This window comes from Arachis ipaensis, chromosome B5, assembly GCF_059453495.1.
Source record: "Arachis ipaensis isolate K30076 ecotype BB chromosome B5, ASM5945349v1, whole genome shotgun sequence".
Lineage (NCBI taxonomy): Eukaryota > Viridiplantae > Streptophyta > Magnoliopsida > Fabales > Fabaceae > Arachis > Arachis ipaensis.
In genome coordinates this window covers 33,078,611-33,086,711 of record NC_142440.1, presented here as the reverse complement: position 1 = coordinate 33,086,711, position 8,101 = coordinate 33,078,611, and positions in this window count along the sequence as shown.

The following is an 8,101-nucleotide window of genomic DNA, read 5'->3' as shown; positions in this document are numbered from 1 at the left end:
AAAGAGGATAAAATGGGAAGAAGTAATTAGATACCAAATTTCTATATCCCCATTATATATTGGTATAGATTATATATTGGGTTAAGTACTGAAATCTTCCTAAGGTAAGGGGTGAAAATCAAATTCGTCCCCGACCTTTTTTTGTTATTAAAATAATCCCGAACGTTCAGAAACACTTTAAAATAGTCCTCAAGTGCATTAAAAAATATTAATTCCAAATTTTCCCCTGAGCCCTTTGACGCTTCGTGTTTTATTCCTGCGAAACCGATTCATTATGTGAGTAACGTTACACAAACGAACACTGATCCTTCACCTTCAATGATGCCCTAACTGAGTGAGTCCTGGCCTGAGGAGTAGCATCACTGCGTTTGCATTGCGTGGGAAAGAGTGGAAGAGGAGCTCGTTCTCGTGGCAGTCATCTCGAATCAGGTACGTGTGCAGCATTTGTTTTGATTTTTTGGAGCTTGAACTTAATACTATGTGAAGGGTATTTGGTGGTTTACAAATGGGAGTTGGGTGTGATTTTTGTTTGTAGGTTTTAGGTGATGGGAACCTTTAACCTGACTGTGTACCATGGTGGTAGATTTGGGTATGACAATGGTACATTCGAGTATATAGGGGGAGAAAGGACTGTGATTGAAGATGTTGATATGGACTGCTAGTCTCTTTTTGAGGCATATGCTGAGGTGGGACAGTTTGGGTACACAAAGAAAAAAATCTCAGTTTTCTGGTATAAGGACCCAAGTTCTGAATGGTTAGAGAACGATTTGAAGTTATTTGAGGGAGACAGAGATGCCATTGAGATGTGTAAAATAGCGGGGAAGATGGGTCATGTCGATTTGTACGTGGTCCATAAGGTTGAGGTTGATCAAGAGTTTCCTGAAGTAGGGTTTCTTGATGTTAGAGGCCCAGGTGAACAGGTTTAGGAGGTAGAGAAGGCCAATGATGAAGAGGTACATAATCAGAAATAGCTGGTGATTTATCAGGGTGATGGGGTCAGGAGGTGGAAAGGGCCAATGCAGAGGCGATTAAAGAGGGAGATAAGCTAAACCTGGATGAGCAGGTTAAATCGAATAGTGATGAGGATAGTGATGATGAGGATTTCATTCCATCTGATGGTGAGGTTGATAGTGCAGATGATGAGATATTTACAGATAGTGAAGAGAAGTATGATGATGAGATCGAATTTGATGAAGTAAGAGGTGGGACTGATGCTGATCGGGTTGAAAAAGGAAAAGGGGTTGCAGGAGGTGATTTCAGTGATAAGGAAGGGTTCAATAGTGATGAAGTTGATGTGGATTATGAAGTGGGTGGTGGTTCAGAGAAAGAGGACAGCGAGGATGATGATAACAATGAAGCAATTAGATATCCAATTCATAAAAATGTGAAAGACATGACAAGGTACAAATGGGAAGTTGGAACTGTGTTTGCTTCAAGGGAGGAATTCAAGGACACTGTAACAGCTTATGCAGTGCAAACAAGAAGGGGACTGAGGTATGCGAAACTTGACTTGGTTAGGGTGAGGGCTGTTTGTCAAGAGGGTTGCCCATTTTTGTTATACGCAGCAAAAATGAGTGAGGAGGAGACTTGGTAGCTGAGGTCAATGAACCTTAAGCATACTTGTGGCCAGTCACATAGGGTAGGGATACTGCATACTGGTTGGCTGAGTAAAGTATTTAGGAAGAAAGTGGAAGGTAACCCAAAGGTGAAGATAAAGGATCTGGTCAACAAGGCACAAAGGAAATGAAATTTGACAGTGACAACTTCAATGGCAGCAAGGTCTAGACAAGCTGCATTGGATGAGATTCAGGGAGCTTACCGGAAGCAGTACAAAAGGATTGCTGACTACTGCTCCGAGCTGCTACATGCTAATCCAGGGTCCTCAGTGACGCTCAAGGTACAAAGGTCCCCTGATTTCGAGGTTGAGGACCAGCACCAGGGGTTAAACAATTACTGCATTTTTCAAAGGGTATATGTGTGCCTAGCTGCTTGCAAGAAGAGCTTCCTGCAGTGTAGAAAGTTTGTTGGATTGGATGGCTGTTTTCTAAAGACACCTCAAGGGGGGCAGTTATTGACAGCAATTGGGTGGATCCCAATGATCAAATGCTTCCAATCGCCTACGCCGTTGTGGAGGCAGAGACTAAAGACACCTGGAAGTGGTTTCTCCGGCTGCTCATTGACGACTTTGGAGCTGAGGTCATTGGGAAAACAACCTTCATGTTTGATCAGCAGAAGGTAAATGGTTAAGGTTGCAATTAAAATCTTACATTTGATAAATTTAAATTCTGGATGTTGAAGCTTTTGTCCTTTATTAATGCAGTAATTGTTATGTAACACAATTTTACCTGCTCTATTAGGGTCTCTTGCCTGCTTTCGATGAAGTTATTCCAGGAGTGGACTATAGGTTCTGTGTCCGCCATCTTTACAGCAATTTTAGGAAAAAAATTTTTGGGTTACACCTGAAGCAGCTGATGTGGAGGTGTGCAAAGGCTACACACTGGAAGGAATGGGAGAAAGAGATGCAAATCATAAGGCAGATCAATGTGAATGCGCATAGACATCTAAACGCTATTCCTCCATGATTTTGGAGCAGGTCCAGGTTTAATTTTTACTCTAAATGTGACACTCTTGTGAACAACATGTGTGAGAGCTTTAATAGTGTAATAGTAGACTCTAGGAAAAAACCTATAGTGACAATGTTGGAGGACATTAGGGTTTATTTGATGAGTAGGTGGGCTCTTAATAGGGAAAGAATTAAGAACTTTAATGGGACAGTTTTACCTCGGATTAGGATGAAATTAGAGAGGAGAGGCAGATCAGCTGGTGAGTGGAGGCCTTACTAGTCTGCTGCACAAACATATGAGGTTGTTAATGGTTTGTCTAAATTTGCTGTTGATCTTTCTGCTCACGAGTGCTCCTGTAGGAAGTGGCAGCTTAGTGGTATTCCCTGCACCCATGCCATTAGCTGCATCAACTATAAGGGCCTTGACATAGATGGATTTATTGATGACTGCTACAAGAAGCCTACATATGTCAAGTGCTATGATTCAGTCATCAATCCTCTGAATGGCCCAGATTTTAGGGAGGAAACCAACTTTGATGATGTCATGCCCCCTCCTTATCGAAAGCCCAGCCACAGACCAGTCAAGAAGAGGAAGAAAGGACCTAATGAGCCTCCGAACAGCAGCCAGTCCCACTTGTCTAGGAGGGGACAAATCCAAAGGTGCTCAAACTGTGGTGAATCTGGACACAAGAGGGGAGGATGCAAGAAGCCATCCCTGGATGTAAGTGTGTGTATATCATCAACTGCATGTATGTTAGGGTTACAGTTTCATTTTTCTATCAACTGAATTCTTTAATGTCTTTCAGGCCCAACAACCAAGGCAAACTGCTAGCAAAAGGACCAGAGGAGGAAGGAAGCCTTCATCTATCAGACCTAAAACCATATCTAAGGCTTCATCCCAGCCTGCCATGCCATCTGCAAGTGCAGGTTTGAGGAGGTCCACCAGGTCTAGAGTAGCATCTCAGCCCCAACCAGCCACCACCTCTTTTCAGCCCAACTCAACCCATTCCAGGTCCAAGCCCACATCATCCTCTACTAGGCCCAACAAAAAGCGCACTAGAAGCCTTACACAAGAACCACCAGCACCAAAGGAGAAGGGTGCAGCCAGCTCCAACCAACCAGCCAGGCCTGTCTCCTTTAGTCACAAAATTCCACTGCATGTATCTCCTAGAAAGCTGAGGCTCATGGCTAAACTTCCACCAAGACTTTGGGAAAAACTTTAGACTGTTTTAAAAATTTGTCTTTTGTGCTGTAATTAATGTACTGTTGCTTGGTTTGAGACAATGTTTGTGACACTTTTCTTTTGGTTTTTTGAAAACTAGACAACATGGCGAATGATTAATCTTTCTTAGTGAACAACAGAGTTACAGTAGTTTTTTTGAGTGTCTTGGATTATTGATGAGCGGATAATTTATACGCTTTTTGGCATTGTTTTTAGTATGTTTTTAGTAGAATCTGGTTACTTTTAGGAATGTTTTCATTAGTTTTTATGTTAAATTCACATTTCTGGATTTTACTATGAGTTTGTGTGTTTTTCTGTGATTTCAGGTATTTTCTGGCTGAAATTGAGGGACTTGAGCAAAAATCAAATTCAGAGGTTGAAGAAGGACTGCTGATGCTGTTGGATTCTGACCTCTTTTCACTCAAAGTGGATTTTCTGGAGCTAAAGAACTCAAAATGGCGCGCTTCCAATTGCGTTGGAAAGTAGACATCCAGGGCTTTCCAGCAATATATAATAGTCCATACTTTGGCAGAGTTTAGATGACGTAAATGGGCGTTGAACGCCAGTTCTACGCTGCTGTCTCGAGTTAAACGCCAAAAACACGTCACAAACCAGAGTTGAATGCCAGAAACACGTTACAACCTGGCGTTCAACTCCAGAAAGAGCCTCTGCACGTGTAACATTCAAGCTCAGCCCAAGCACACACCAAGTGGGCCCCGGAAGTGGATTTATGCATCAATTACTTACTTCTGTAAACCCTAGTAGCTAGTTTATTATAAATAGGACTTTTTACTATTGTATTAGACATCTTGGGACGTCTGGTTCTTAGATCATGGGAGCTGGCCATTCAGCCATGCTTGAACCTTTCACTTATGTATTTTTAACGGTAGAGTTTCTACACTCCATAGATTAAGGTGTGGAGCTCTGCTGTTCCTCAAAGATTAATGCAAAGTACTACTGTTTTTCTATTCAACTCAACTTATTCCGCTTCTAAGATATTCATTCGCACTTCAACATGAATGTGATGAACGTGACAATCATCATCATTCCCTATGAACGCGTGCCTGATAACCACTTCCGTTCTACCTTAGATTGAATGAGTATCTCTTGGATCTCTTAATCAGAATCTTCGTGGTATAAGCTAGATTGATGGCGGCATTCATGAGAGTCCGGAAAGTCTAAACCTTGTCTGTGGTATTCTGAGTAGGACTTTGGGATTGAATGACTGTGACGTACTTCAAACTCGCGATTGCTGGGCGTAGTGACAGACGCAAAAGGAGGGTGAATCCTATTCCAGCATGATCGAGAACCTCAGATGATTAGTCGTACTGTGACAGAGCATTTGGACCATTTTCACAAGAGGATAGGATGCAGCCATTGACAAAGGGTGATGCCCCCAAACGATTAGCCATGCAGTGACAGCACATCGGACCATTTTCCAGAGAGGATCAAAAGTAGCTATTGACAATGGTGATGTCCTTACATAAAGCCAGCCATGGAAAGGAGTAGGATTGATTGGATGAAGACAGCAGGAAAGCAGATGTTCAGAGGAACGAAAGCATCTCTATACGCTTATCTGAAATTCTCACCAATGATTTACATAAGTATTACTATCCTTATTTTATTATTTATTTTCGAAAACTCCATAACTATTTTACATCCGCCTGATTGAGATTTACAAGGTGACCATAGCTTGCTTCATACCAACAATCTCCGTGGGATCGACCCTTACTCACGTAAGGTTTATTACTTGGACGACCTAATGCACTTGCTGGTTAGTTGTATCGAAGTTGTGAATGAAAAACAATTTATCAAGACGTGCGCACAGAGTTTTTGGCGCCGTTTCCTGAGATCACAATTTCGTGCACCAAGTTTTTGGCGCCGTTGCCGGGGATTGTTTTGAGTTTGGACAACTGACGGTTCATCTTGTTGCTCAGATTAGGTAATTTTCTTTTTGTTTTATTTTCAAAAATTTTTTAAAAATATATTTTTCTTCAGAATTTTTAAGAATGAATTCTAGTGTTTCATGAAGCATGCTAAAGCCTGGCTGGCTGTAAAGCCATGTCTAATTCTTTTGGACTGAGGGTTTGGCTTAAAATTGAATGAATTACTCGCATATTTTTACTGGCTTAAAATATTTTTGTGTTTCTTGTTTGAGTCATGTGTCATGTTATAAGTTTGGTGTCAATTGCATGTTCATCTTGCATTTTTCAAAAATTCATGCATTCATAGTGTTCTTCATGATCTTCAAGTTGTTCTTGGTAAGTCTTCTTGTTTGATCTTGATGTTTTCTTGTTTTGTGTCTTTTGTTATTTTTCATGTGCATTTTTGCATTCATAGTGTTTGAACATGAAAGATTTCTAAGTTTGGTGTCTTGCATGTTTTCTTTGCATTAAAAATTTTTCAAAAATATGTTCTTGATGATCATTATGATCTTCATAGTGTTCTTGGTGTTCATCTTGACATTCATAGCATTCTTGCATGCATTCATTGTTTTGATCCAAAATTTTCATGCATTGCATCATTTTCATGTTTTTCTCTCTCATCATTAAAAATTCAAAAATAAAAAAAATATCTTTCCCTTTTTCTCTCTTAAAATTTCGAAAATTAGATTTGACTTTTTCAAAAAATTTTAAAATCTAGTTGTTTTTATGAGTCAAATCAAATTTTCAATTTGAAACTCTTATCTTTTTCAAAATCTTTTTCAAAAATCAAATCTTTTTTCTTATCTATTTTCGAAATTTCAAAAAATTATTTTTCAAAAATCTTTTTCTTAATTTTATCACATAATTTTCGAAAATATCATCATCAATTAATGTTTTGATTCAAAAATTTCAAGTTTGTTACTTGCTTGTTAAGAAAGATTCAAACTTTAAGTTTTAGAATCATATCTTGTGATTTCTTGTGAATCAAGTCATTAATTGTGATTTTTAAAATCAAATCTTTTTCAAAACTAATTTCAATCATATCTTTTCAAAAATATCTTTTTATCTTATCCTTTTCAAAATCATATCTTTTTCAAAAATTTGATTTTAAAATATCCTTTCTAACTTCTTATCTTCTTATCTTTTCAAAATTAGTTTTCAAATCTGTTTCAACTAACTAACTAACTTTTTGTTTGTTTCTCATCTTTTTCAAAACTACCTAACTAACTCTCTCTCTCTCTCTCTAATTTTAGAAAATATCTTCCCTCTTTTTCAAAATTTTTTTTAATTAACTAATTATTTTAATTTTTTATTTTAATTTTCGAAAAACTACTAACCTTTTTCAAAAACTATTTTCGAAAATCACTAACTCTTTTTAAAAAATTATTTTCGAAATTCTCCCTCTTTCATCTTATTCTATTTATTTATTCATCTACTAACATCTCCTCATCTCACATCTCTGCTCTCCTTACCCTTGTGTTTATTTCCTTACATTACATTCTTTGTCCCCTTCCTTTCTTCCACTCACACAGGGACCTCTATATTGTGGTATAAAGGATCCCTATTATTATTATTATTATTATTATTATTATTATTATTTTTCTGTGCCCTCTTCTTTGTCATATGAGTAGGAGCAAGGACAAGAACATTCTTGTTGAAGCAGATCCAGAACCTGAAAGGACTCTAAAAAGGAAACTAAGAGAAGCTAAATCACAACAATCCAGCAAGCACCTTTCGGAAATTTTCGAACAAGAAGAGGAGATGGCAGCCGAAAATAATAATAATGCAAGGAGGATGCTTGGTGACTTTACTGCACCAAATTCCAATTTACATGGAAGAAGCATCTCCATCCCTACCATTGGAGCAAACAATTTTGAGCTGAAACCTCAGCTAGTTTCTCTGATGCAGCAAAACTGCAAGTTCAATGGACTTCCATCTGAAGATCCTTTTCAGTTCTTAACTGAATTCTTGCAGATCTGTGATACTGTTAAGACTAATGGAGTAGATTCTGAAGTCTACAGGCTCATGATTTTCCCATTTGCTGTAAGAGACAGAGCTAGAATATGGTTGGACTCTCAACCTAAGGATAGCCTGAACTCTTGGGATAAGCTGGTCAAGGCTTTCTTAGCCAAGTTCTTTCCTCCTCAAAAGCTGAGCAAGCTTAGAGTGGATGTTCAAACCTTCAGACAGAAAGAAGGTGAATCACTCTATGAAGCTTGGGACAGATACAAAGAACTGACCAAAAAGTGTCCTTCTGACATGCTTTCAGAATGGACCATCCTGGACATATTCTATGATGGTCTGTCTGAATTAGCTAAAATGTCATTGGATACTTCTGCAGGTGGATCCATTCACCTAAAGAAAACGCCTGCAGAAGCTCAATAACTCATT